This window comes from Pseudophryne corroboree, chromosome 3 (assembly GCF_028390025.1).
Source record: "Pseudophryne corroboree isolate aPseCor3 chromosome 3, aPseCor3.hap2, whole genome shotgun sequence".
NCBI classification, from domain to species: Eukaryota; Metazoa; Chordata; class Amphibia; order Anura; family Myobatrachidae; genus Pseudophryne; species Pseudophryne corroboree.
In genome coordinates this window covers 356,221,401-356,234,881 of record NC_086446.1, presented here as the reverse complement: position 1 = coordinate 356,234,881, position 13,481 = coordinate 356,221,401, and positions in this window count along the sequence as shown.

Sequence of the window (13,481 nt, the reverse complement as noted above, 5' to 3'; positions counted from 1 at the left end):
GCGTTGTGTCAGTATGTGGTCCAGAAGTGGGGGCCTTGCGTTAGCAGAGACAGCCCAGGGCAAATGCAGGATTTGCGTGGGGGTTTCCAGATATGCTATACATATATATATATATATATATATATATATATATAAAATAAAAAACAGTTTCCCAAGTGCGCTAAATAAGACTGTATCTACAATGATTCTTCCAGGACACCCCTCACCAAGATGGTCACCCAAACAAGAGGCCCAAGGCCAATTAGTAAAAAATTGTTTTAATAACACATGTTAAAACAAATACAGTTTCACATAAAATTCCTCATATAGTGTTCACAAAGATGTGTTTAAAATGATGACAATAAAGGATAACCAGTATGTTCGTTGTGTGGTCTTTAACTCTAGATACTCCCTCACCTTTTTCAAGGTGCGAGCTTGGGCCTCTTGTTTGGGTGACCATCCGTTACAGGTTCCCAGATACAAATCTTCTCCAGTATTCAATTCTGACTTATGGAAACAACACTGGAAGAATCATTGTACAGTGGTTTGCAAAGATTTTAGGTATATCCAGCACTGAAAATAGGGTGGTATGGGGTGGTACGGAGTACCATTAAGAAATATGGTGGTGGTAAGCAGCACCACCAGCCCACCGCTGGGGCATAATTTATAAGGGGCATTTTTGTAAAATGGTGTCAGTGGCATAACTGTGTGTGGCATAATATGTAATAGGCATTATGGTGTGTGGTATAATATGTAATAGGCATTACTGTGTGTGCCATAATGTGTAATAAGCATTACGGTGTGTGGCATAATGTGTAATGGGCATTATGGTGTGTGGCATGATGTGTAATGAGCATTACGGTGTGTGGCATAATGTGGCCATGCCACTATTATCTTTTAGCCAATCCCCTAGTTTTGTGTGACCATGCCCCCTCATGACACGTGACCACGCACATTTTTACTATCAGTACCACTAAGAAATTTTTTCTACTTGCACTACTGGGTATATCAATGGCTCAGCAGCACATTTTATTAAATTAAATCGACTGAGGTACTATTTTAATCACCTGTAGCCAAGCATGGATAAACTTACAACCTGGACCGCTGGGGTGCCTTAAGGACCGTGTTTGAGACCCTCCGGACTAGTTCCATGTTTCCAATTACTTCTCTCAGCAGTGTTTAAGAGCCGGTGAAATAATGAACTAAATGAACTACAAGAACTAACATTTTGAACTAATCTTTTGAGTGAACAAAATCATAATAAACTAGTCACCAAAATGAACTAGATTTCCCATCACTAAGCTGATGGTGTATGCTCAGTGTCGGACTGGGGCATGAAGGGCCCACCGAGGGGATGCAGTAAAAAGGGGCCCATACTTATAGGTGTGGCCGGCCTACAAAGGGGGTGTGACCAGCCTTCACAGAGGCTTGAAATACACAATTGTTTTGTGCAGTGTAATGCAACATAGCTACCATGTATAATACAAGTGCACAGTCTGGAACCTCCTTAGAAGAGGGGGTGTGCCCTCGGGCAGTGGGGCCCACCGGTGGTTTCCCCTGTTCCCCTGTACCCCTGTGGGCCAGTCCGATCCTGTGTATGCTCCGCTCTTGAAAACAGGTACCAAAGCACTTCTTTCCCTGATAGGACAAATCACTCCCAGCTTTATCACTCTGCCCCTCTCTCCAACTGTCACCAGTGTCTGTGAACTGTATATGTGCAGCCCTAAGTCCACTGCCACCAATGCAATAAAAGTAACACACATCTCATCATAATAGGCCTTAAATAATACATGTAGATTTTACATGTGATTATGTACATACATAATATATTCACTGTATCTAACATAGGACATGAATGTCTAATACAGTTATTGTAATACGTGGTTGCATAAAGGTTAGAAATTAAAAATAGCAGCAAGTAAAATAGCAAAATCCCTGAAAACAGTTCATGTCTGGCTATTAGTATACTGGAAAATGGCTGGTTATGTGGGTGGCTATTATCACCTGTAATCTCTAGAGTACTGATGCCCCTGTTGTCATAATAGCTGTATGTGTCACACTGTTATTGTATACACTGTTCCTAGGTTACCCCAGGTTACTATAAATGTGCTGTAAAGTATTTCTACTTTAGAGACTACTAAGTGATCTGTATAGCTAGAGCATACGTATGCAAACACTTATCTTCAGCTCATATTACAGACACATATGCCTTTACTATGAAACTTATGAAATGGTAGACTGTCAAAATTTGTGTTAGCATTGTACAGACCTTTAGCTCAACGGATCTCGGATTATTTATCAAGCAATTATTATTATTTTTGCTGTTATTATGTCTTGCACCAGACTGAAAGTAATATTGTGAACAAACATATTTGTTGAAGTTCAACTCACACAACCCTTATTAATCTCCTACACACAGTGGGGTCTATGTGGCTGACTCTGTGTTCACTACATCTCTTTTCATGGATGTAAGTAGCAAGTTTTAGAACACAGCGAATTTACACATTTGTGAATATCTCCTTCCAATTCTGAGTCAGACAGACCTATGCCAGATCTTGCTTTGCATAAAATGGGCAATTCGGTGGGAACTGAGCGGTGACATTGCAGTCGCATGGAACTGTTCTGTCTTGTGGCAGTGTTGTGGGAGTGTCATGGGAGTGTTGTGGGAATGTCATGAGTGTGTAGAAAGCTCCGTGCTATTCTAAATCATGCAGGGAAGCCTGTTTCAGACAGATCTCTTGGACCTAGTGTAACCCCCTTTTCCCGTTATCCCTACCCTGTAGAGTAGTTACAAAGTAAATGTGCCTCCACCCAAGCTGTAATGGTATGATATGTAGGCTTGCTTGGGTAAGCCTAGTTTAATAAGAATATGCACAATTTTAGTGAGTTTCACTTGCAGGTTGAGATGGACAACTTCCAGGACATATCACTTATATGGTAAGTATTAGTCTTTAATGCTCAGATTCATATCACAATATGGTAAAGTATATTATTATTAACACAAATACTGCAAAATATACTCTGACAATGAATAGTGTTCAAAACTCACTCCCTCACTCTACCCCTTTCCTATACAACAACATTTGCATACAATACAAAAAAAATAAAATATTTATATACTCATAAAATAAGTCATGGACAAAAATGCTATACCTGAATTGCAGTATAGTACACCGTTGGGGTCCTTTCCTATTGGTATAATTAACTAATAACTTTTTCCGGAATAGAGTAAAGATATGTATTGTTAGATCAATCTATATGTATATCCGCTTCCTATAGTTCTCTACTTATGCACTTGTTAATGCTAATAGGTGATCCTGTCTGATGCTGAAGAACAATAGTCTTTGTTAACTGTGTTTGTGCTTCACTAGAAATCTGCTTTAAAATGCTCTGACGATAGTCTTTTGGCAGAGTAGTTGGGAAACTGTAGCTCAATAGGTAAGCAAATAGTTACAAAGTATTTCTTATGGTTGAACAGCTGGGTCCTTGAATTGGATACACTATAGTTCCCTAGTGGCTCCTAAGAGGTCAACACATTGCAACTGTGTCAGAAAGACGCTAGTTAATCAGTATAGTCAGATGTATGCACACACTCCTCTGGGCGTTAATCCCCTGATATGAATATAGTGCACAGTACTTTCAAGATTGTTCCAAATCTATAACAGAATATCTCAGCTATACACTAGGAGTGCCAATTGTCATCCAATTCATAACAAGTGGCTCTGAGAAGGCATAACATGGATAATATCTGTTGACATGAGTAATCAATACTATATGAAGATAGAAGTCCTGGTCAGCAAGGACTAGATAGCAGTACCATATAACCCAATGGTTATGTTATTATTCAAATGAAAAGGAACTTAAAAGGGGTGACACAGGGTTGAATCCACTCTTGTAGGGGTTGCGTTTAGTGTATTATGAGGTGAAGTATAAAGGGGACACCCCATACTGCAGTTAGCTCCACTAGCTAGTTTGTCATTCACTACACTCCCCCAACAGTCTGCGGCTAAAGAGGGCAGCTTCTAGTGTCTTCCCTAGGAAATTATTAATCACGTCAGAGAATCCCTGTTAATGTGCCAAGTGGGGTAATGACTACCCAGCTCTCCTCCGCTTCAGATTTGCTGTATGTGCAGAACTCCAACCAAAGGGCCTAATTCAGACCTGATCGCACCTCTGCAAATTTGCAGAGGTTTGCGATCATATAGTCACCTCCTAGCCAGAGTGAAAATCCGCCCCGCGCAAGTCTGTGCACGTTGTGCGAATAGCTTTGCATAGGCCGGTCAGCTGCAAATCCGTTCACAACTCACTCACCATCAAATTATTTTTCCAATCTGTGCAGCCTGTGCGTAGCCCAAGATTTACTCCTACTGTGCGAAAAAACAGACTGATTGGGCCGGAGCTGAGCCTCCCTGAAATTGCTTGGGACATTTCCCGACACTTCCAGATAATGACCAGTTACCACCCCCAAACATTCACTTCCTGTCAATCAATCTGCGTACGCCTAGCGATCATAAAAGACGCAGGATTTTTACCTAACCCTCCTCCTATTGCTTAACAATTACCCTCCCCTTCTATAGCCTAACCATAATACTCCCACAGCTTAACCCTAACCCACTCCATAGTGCCTAAAACTAACCCTCCCCTCCCGTAGCCTAACCTTAACACTCTCATCCCACATCCTAACCCTAACCCTCCCCATAGTGCCAAACACTGCAATGTAGTTGGCATCCTGATGGTGAGTATGCCAATGGTCACAATCCCAGCATCAGAATCGATAGCGGATCTTGCCATGGGCAAGCAGGACTTTTGCCCGGGGCGCCGCCTTCCGGAGGGCGCCGGCGCCATCCGGAGGGCGCCCACCATGGCAAGATCCGCTGCTGCTGTGCTGCCCCCCGCTGCCGCGGCCCGCTGTCCCGTTGTCCGTTGTGAAGGGAAACTAGACGCTACGCGTCTAGTTTCCCTTCGTGGGCTGCCCGCTGTGAAGGGAAACTAGACGTTACGCGTCTAGTTCCTGGAGAGGACCTTCACTGTAATGATGTGCGGTGCGCGTTAACGTCATTGTGCACCGCACAGCAAAGGTCCTCTCCACGAAGGGAACTGGATGCTTAGAGTCTAGTTTACCTTCGTGGAGAGGACCTTTGCTGTGCGGTGCGCGATGACGTAATCGCGCACCGCACATTCTACAACAGTACAGGGGCGTAACTGGCCACCACCACTGTATTAAGCCACACCCCTAATGTGCCCTGGGCGCCAGAAGCCCCGCAACCGGCCCTGATCAGAATCTCAACAGCACTCACAATACTGCCTGTACAGGCCCAGCGGTCACAGTCCCAAAGGAAAGTATTACAGTAGGGTTAGGGTTAGGCTGTGGGAGGGGAGGGTTAGGGTTATACTGGGAGAGTAGAGGGTTAGGGTTAGGCTGCGGGAGTGGAGGGAAGGGGTAAGTATTAGAGTACAGATCAAAATGTGTCTGGATTCTGACCACCGAGATGACACTGTCTGTATTCTGACTTCGGGCATCCTGACTGTCAGTATCCTGTATCCAACCTCCTAACACTAACCCTCCCCTCCCATAACCTAACCATAACACTCACATCCCACAGCACAACCCTTGCGTATGTTGACATGTCAACATTATGTACATGTCAACATTCAGCAGATGCTGACATGTTCAATGCTGCCATTTAAGCAATGTTGACATCTTAGCTGTCGACACCGTGGTGTTGACATTATGACTGTTGATATTGTAAATGTCAACATTATGACTGCATCCAATTTGCAACTGTTGTATTTACAAGTCCATCAACTGTAAATGTAAATACAGTATATGCTGTAAATATAAATCCCTTCCAAAATTATCCCCATCCATCACACTTTCTTTGTTGAAGTTTTGGATGGAGAAAGGCACAATTTGGAGACTTTGAAAGTCAGTTTGGTTAGAAACTTTCAAAGCTCTGTCATAGTTGCAGAGGTGTAGCTAGGTGCCATGGTGCCCGGAGCAAGGGTATGTTTCGGCACCCCCTCCCCTTTACTGAATTGGGTGCATCTGATATTTGAAAATAAAAAATAATAAAAAATTTGTGAAAGGTTCGGTTCTAGACCTTGTGGAGCTCAAGGCGAAAGTTTCCTTTGGGTGCCCCCATTTTTAAAATTGGGGCAGTGCGCACCAAAGGCACAGAACAAAAATGTAGGAGCATGGCTTCATGGGGAAGGGGCATGGCCATAGAATAGTACCAGTTCAGATTACACTGCACAGTAGTGTCCGTTATTCACATTACACCACACAGTAGTACCCCTTATACACGCTACACCACAATAAAGCCACTTATACATGTTACTCTACAGCTTCTAATGCAGAGAGAGGTGCTGCAGCAGCAGCAGCTTGGACAGAGACAGGTGCTGCAGCATCAATGTAAAGAGAGAGGTGCTGCAGCAGCCAGGGCAGAAAGAGGTGCTGCAGCAGCCAGGGCAGAGAGTGGTGTAGCTGGACAGAAGTAACCCTGCTGCACAGTTACAAGCAGTGAGACATATATAGAGGGCAGCAGAGCTCTGGTATGTGCTGGCTGTCAGTGTCTCCTGCTGTCACCTCTGGCCTGCCCTGTTCCATACCAAGTCTGCCCTTTCTGCTTCACCTCCTCCTGCGCTGTGGTTGCTTGAACAGCGGCCCGCGATATAGCGGGTGGAGGGAGGGGGTAGTCAGGCGGCAGGGCGCTCTCTAACTTTTTCAGCACACAGAGCTCGCGCTCCACCGGAGCCACCCTCGCTACACCCCTGCACAGTTGACATCATTAACCCCATTGCTGTGGAGGATGAGTGAGGATCCTGCTTGAACATGTTTGCTTTTGGTTCACTTTTTTTCAAATTTCATATACAGTACTTTGATAAAACAACATCTTATGAAAAAAGCAAGGTATAATTTGCATGGGGACTGCTAAAGAAAAAGGTATGATATTGATGTTGGAATGTGAAAATTGCAAATGTCTGAAAATTGCCTCAGCACAAGAGTGAGAACAATCTCAACAGTGGAAGAGTTAAAAACCTATTTACACAACTTCAAATGTTTAATTTAATGATGTGCACCGGAAATTTTTCGGGTTTTGTGTTTTGGTTGTGGATTCGGATCCACGGCCGTGTTTTGGATTCGGATGCGTTTTGGCAAAACCTCCCTGAAAATTTTTTGTCGGATTTGGGTGTTTTTTTTACAAAAACCCCTCAAAAACAGCTTAAATCATAGAATTTGGGGGTCATTTTGATCCCATAGTATTATTAACCTCAATAACCATAATTTCCACTCATTTGCAGTCTATTCTGAACACCTCACACCTCACAATATTATTTTTAGTCCTAAAATTTGCACCGAGGTCGCTGGATGGCTAAGCTAAGCGACCCAAGTGGCCGACACAAACACCTGGCCCATCTAGGAGTGGCACTGCAGTGTCAGACAGGATGGCCGATTTAAAAAAATAGTCCCCAAACAGCACATGATGCAAAGAAAAAAAGAGGCGCACCAAGGTCACTGTGTGACTAAGCTAAGCGACACAAGTGGCCGACACAAGCACCTGGCCCATCTAGGAGTGGCACTGCAGTTTTCTAGCGAGAGGATGAGTGCTTCCATCCTCATGTGAATCTGAACCACTAGCCATGAACATAGGCCAGGGCCTCAGCCGTTCCTTGCCACTCCGTGTCGTAAATGGCATATTGGCAAGTTTACGCTTCTCATCAGACGCTTTTAATTTTGATTTTTGGGTCATTTTACTGAACTTTTGTAGTATACTTGACGACACAGAGGTAGAGCAATGGACTACTGTACCGTACTGCTATATATATACTGGTGGTCACAGCAACATTCTGCACTGTCCCCTCCTACTATATACTGAGCACAACTAAAATGCAGCACAGGTATGGATGCATAGTATACTTGACGACACAGAGGTAGAGCAGTGGACTACTGTACAGTACTGCTATATATATATACTGGTGGTCACAGCAACATTCTGCACTGTCCCTCCTACTATATACTGTGCACAACTAAAATGCAGCACAGGTATGGATGCATAGTATACTTGACGACACAGAGGTAGAGCAGTGGACTACTGTACCGTACTGCTATATATATACTGGTGGTCACAGCAACATTCTGCACTGTCCCCTCCTACTATATACTGTGCACAACTAAAATGCAGCACAGGTATGGATGCATAGTATACTTGACGACACAGAGGTAGAGCGGTGGACTACTGTACCGTACTGCTATATATATACTGGTGGTCACAGCAACATTCTGCACTGTCCCCTCCTACTATATACTGCGCACAACTAAAATGCAGCACAGGTATGGATGCATAGTATACTTGACGACACACAGGTAGAGCAGTGGACTACTGTACCGTACTGCTATATATATACTGGTGGTCACACAACTTTCTGCACTGTCCCCTCCTACTATATACTGCGCACAACTAAAATGCAGCACAGGTATGGATGCATAGTATACTTGACGACACAGAGGTAGAGCAGTGGACTACTGTACCGTACTGCTATATATATACTGGTGATCACAGCAACATTCTGCACTGTCCCCTCCTACTATATACTGTGCACAACTAAAATGCAGCACAGGTATGGATGCATAGTATACTTGACGACACAGAGGTAGAGCAGTGGACTACTGTACCGTACTGCTATATATATATACTGGTGGTCACACAACTTTCTGCACTGCCCCCTCCTACTATATACTGCGCACAACTAAAATGCAGCACAGGTATGGATGCATAGTATACTTGACGACACAGAGGTAGAGCAGTGGACTATTGTACCGTACTACTATATATATATATATATACTGGTGGTCACAGCAACATTCTGCATTGTCCCCTCCTACTATATACTGCGCACAACTAAAATGCAGCACAGGTATGGATGCATAGTATACTTGACGACACAGAGGTAGAGCAGTGGACTACTGTACCGTACTGCTATATATATACTGGTGATCACAGCAACATTCTGCACTGTCCCCTCCTACTATATACTGTGCACAACTAAAATGCAGCACAGGTATGGATGCATAGTATACTTGACGACACAGAGGTAGAGCAGTGGACTACTGTACCGTACTGCTATATATATATATACTGGTGGTCACACAACTTTCTGCACTGTCCCCTCCTACTATATACTGCGCACAACTAAAATGCAGCACAGGTATGGATGCATAGTATACTTGACGGCACAGAGGTAGAGCAGTGGACTACTGTACCGTACTGCTATATATATATATATATATATATATATACTGGTGGTCACAGCAACATTCTGCATTGTCCCCTCCTACTATATACTGCGCACAACTAAAATGCAGCACAGGTATGGATGCATAGTATACTTGACGACACACAGGTAGAGCAGTGGACTACTGTACCGTACTGCTATATATATACTGGTGGTCACACAACTTTCTGCACTGTCCCCTCCTACTATATACTGTGCACAACTAAAATGCAGCACAGGTATGGATGCATAGTATACTTGACGACACAGAGGTAGAGCAGTGGACTACTGTACCGTACTGCTATATATATACTGGTGATCACAGCAACATTCTGCACTGTCCCCTCCTACTATATACTGTGCACAACTAAAATGCAGCACAGGTATGGATGCATAGTATACTTGACGACACAGAGGTAGAGCAGTGGACTACTGTACCGTACTGCTATATATATACTGGTGGTCACAGCAACATTCTGCACTGTCCTCCAACTATATACTACAATGCAGCACAGATATGGAGCGTTTTTCAGGCAGAGAACGTAGATATTTTCAGCACACTGAGCACAGATATTTGCAGCACACTGAGCAGATATTTGCAGCACACTGAACATAGAAACTGAGAGAATGCAGCCACGTCATCTCCAAAGCACGAGTGAAAATTGCGGCGACGCGCGGCTCCTTATATAGAATACGAATCTCGCGAGAATCCGACAGCGGGATGATGACGTTCGGGCGCGCTCGGGTTAACCAAGCAATGCGGGAAGATCCGAGGCTGCCTCGGAACCGTGTAAAATGGGTGAAGTTCGGGGGGGTTCGGATCCCGAGGAACCGAACCCGGTCATCACTAGTTTAATTTGACTAAAAGTGTCACTGTTGCTAATTCTGAACATATATGGTAATAGCCACAGTAATACCGTCATATAGGTACTGTACTAAACAAACTGCATTTTTCATAAATACCTTGATGACCACATGACTGTACACCTGGCACAGTAACTGCTTGGAAAGACATCCATGTACCATTAATGTATACTTTGCAGTTCTATCTACATAAACCCCACTGTAATGCTGTATAATTCAAGTCAAAGGTCTACCTTACTGCATGTGACACAGTCACACTGCTATGTCATATAATATTACAGTCACCGGTCTCCCTTACTGTATATGACATAGTAACACTTCTATGTTATATTATAATACTGTCACAGCTAAGCTCCCCCTTACTGTAAATGACACATTCACACAGCTGTACTACAGTATAGTACAGAGATGATGTGAAAATATGTCAAATATCCTGTACAATATCTCCTTATATTGAGTAGTGATCTCATTGCTTATATTTGGTGAATACTAGTAATGTCTTATCAGTCAAATATAACTCCTATTTGGAAAGTAGTGTTGTTACTTCTGCTAGATGGCTCTTTAATGGAATGTGTAACTGTCAGTCACATAATTGATAGCACCTTATACAGTACAACCAACTTTTTGTTTAAAGGGGGGTACTCACGGAGCGATATTCTAAGCAATCGGACTAGATTGCTTAGAATTTGAGCATGGGCCCTCATTCCGAGTTGTTCGCTCGTTATTTTCCTTCGCATCGGTGCGATTTTCCGCTAACTGCGCATGCGCAATGGCCCTCATTCCGAGTTGATCGCTCGCAAGGCGAATTTAGCAGAGTTGCTCACGCTAAGCCTACGCCTACTGGGAGTGTATCTTAGCTTCTTAAAATTGCGACCGATGTATTCGCAATATTGCGATTTCAAACTACTTAGCAGTTTCAGAGTAGCTTCAGACTTACTCGGCATCTGCGATCAGTTCAGTGCTTGTCGTTCCTGGTTTGATGTCATAAACACACCCAGCGTTCGCCCAGACACTCCCCCGTTTCTCCGGCCACTCCTGCGTTTTTTCCGGAAACGGTAGCGTTTTTATCCACACGCCCCTAAAACGCTGTGTTTCCGCCCAGTAACACCCATTTCCTGTCAATCACACTACGTTAGCCGGAGCGAAGAAAAAGCCGTGAGTAAAAATACTATCTTCATTGTAAAATTACTTGGCGCAGTCGCAGTGCGAATATTGCGCATGCGTACTAAGCGGAATTTCACTGCGATGCGATGAAAATTACCGAGCGAACTACTCGGAATGAGGGCCAATGTTCGCACTGCGGCTGCACCAAGTAAATTTGCTAAGAAGTTTGGTATTTTACTCACGGCATTACGAGGTTTTTTCTTCGTTCTGCTGATCATAGTGTGATTGACAGGAAGTGGGTGTTTCTGGGTGGCAACTGGCCGTTTTATGGGAGTGTGTGAAAAAACGCTGCCGTTTCTGGGAAAAACGCGGGAGTGGCTGGAGAAACGGGGGAGTGGCTGGGCGAACGCTGGGTGTGTTTGTGACGTCAAACCAGGAACGACAAGCACTGAACTGATCGCACTGGAAGAGTAAGTCTCGAGCTACTCAGAAACTGCAAAGAAAAATCTTTTCGCTATATTGCGAATACTTTGTTCACAATTCTGCTAAGCTAAGATTCACTCCCAGACGGCGGCGGCTTAGCGTGTGCACTGCTGCGAAAAGCGGCTAGCGAGTGAACAACTCGAAATGAGGGCCATTATCGCTCCGTGTGTACCCCCTACAGCGATAGCGATGCGCAGCCCTGCACATCACTATTGCTGCTGCTAGATCGGCCTGCAGTGCAGGCCAATCTAGCGGGTCGCTCATTTCACCCGCTGGGTGAAATGAGCGGCCCCCCGTCTCCCCCCGCACGCTCAGCACACATCGCGCTGTGCTGAGCGTCGGGAGAGATGTGTGCTGAGCAGTTCGCTCAGCACACATTTCTCCCGCATCGGCCCGTCTATATGGGCCTTTAGGAGTCTTTATATCATTGGTGACAGTCCCCGTGTAAACTATCAATTGTTATCAGTGCACTATACAGTGATAAGAATTTAAGAAGCTATTTTAAGTGCCAATTTATAGAGACCGTCCTGGACAAGAGTGAAAAGTTGATAGCTTGCACTATCATTTTGCTGGCACATTCAGAATAATCTTATATACTGCTCATGTGTAAAGGCTAGTACTCACTGGCCGATGCGGGAGAGATGTGTGCTGAGCGAACCGCTCAGCACACATCTCTCCCGCTGCTCAGCACAGCGCAATGTGTGCTGAGCGTGCGGGGGGAGATGGGGGGGGGGGCGCTCATTTCACCCAGCGGGTGAAATGAGCGACCCGCTAGATTGGCCTGCACGGCAGGTCAATCTAGCACCAGCGATAGCGATGTGCGGGGATGCGCATCGCTATCGCTGTAGGGGGTACACACGGAGCGATCAGGCTTAAAATCTAAGCAATCTAGTCAGATTGCTTAGATTTTAAGCAGCGATCGCTCCGTGAGTACCCCCCTTAAGTATAGACTGCCATGACGGATCTTCAGAAAGGTAACCTATAGAGTATCTTTTTTTTTTTCATGGTTACGCCACATATTTTATGTTTGGTAGCGACAAATGCTGGTTTTACCTTTTGCATTGACGTAAATAATTTGAAATTGTAAGTGTTATTCAGAGATGGACGCAGATCTTGCTTCCGCAGCCAAATCTACATCCATATACTCACATGCTGGCCCTGCGACTGCATCGAATAGAGGTTGATCCCTGTCTACGCAGCCTGGCTGCATAGGTAGGGGTTCCACCGGCATTTTTCCATACGCAGGATACGCAGGCAATGTCATAGGCCAGCCCTGAAAACAGCCATGACATGCCTGCATTTCCCGATTGCAACCGCGTTGCTGGCCCCGGATGCCCATCACCTGTCAATCAACATGCGATCACAGCCTTCCGGAATGCGATTTCATGGTGAAGGGTTGCGCACATTCACTATATGCCAGTGCATGTGAGCAGACCCTATAGACACGAACGCAGTGGCTGCATCCATCTCTGAATAATGCCCTTGGTCCTGGACCACCAACCCAGGGCACCCCTGCAAGTGACCAGAGGCACCCAGTTTGGAAAGGTGTGCTTTTAAAGAGCATTGTAATTTGGACTATATAACCATTCCCAGAGAGGTCTATAGATATCTATGCTATATCCTGCGTTTCAGCTGTAATACATTGCTCCAAAACTAAAAGTTCAGATTATGATTTACCCCCATTAGAAATCGTATGGATATTAGAAATCATTCCAAGTTTAAAGATATGTATAATAAAGTTCATATAGCTATTGTCAGAGAACTCAGCAAAAACTTCT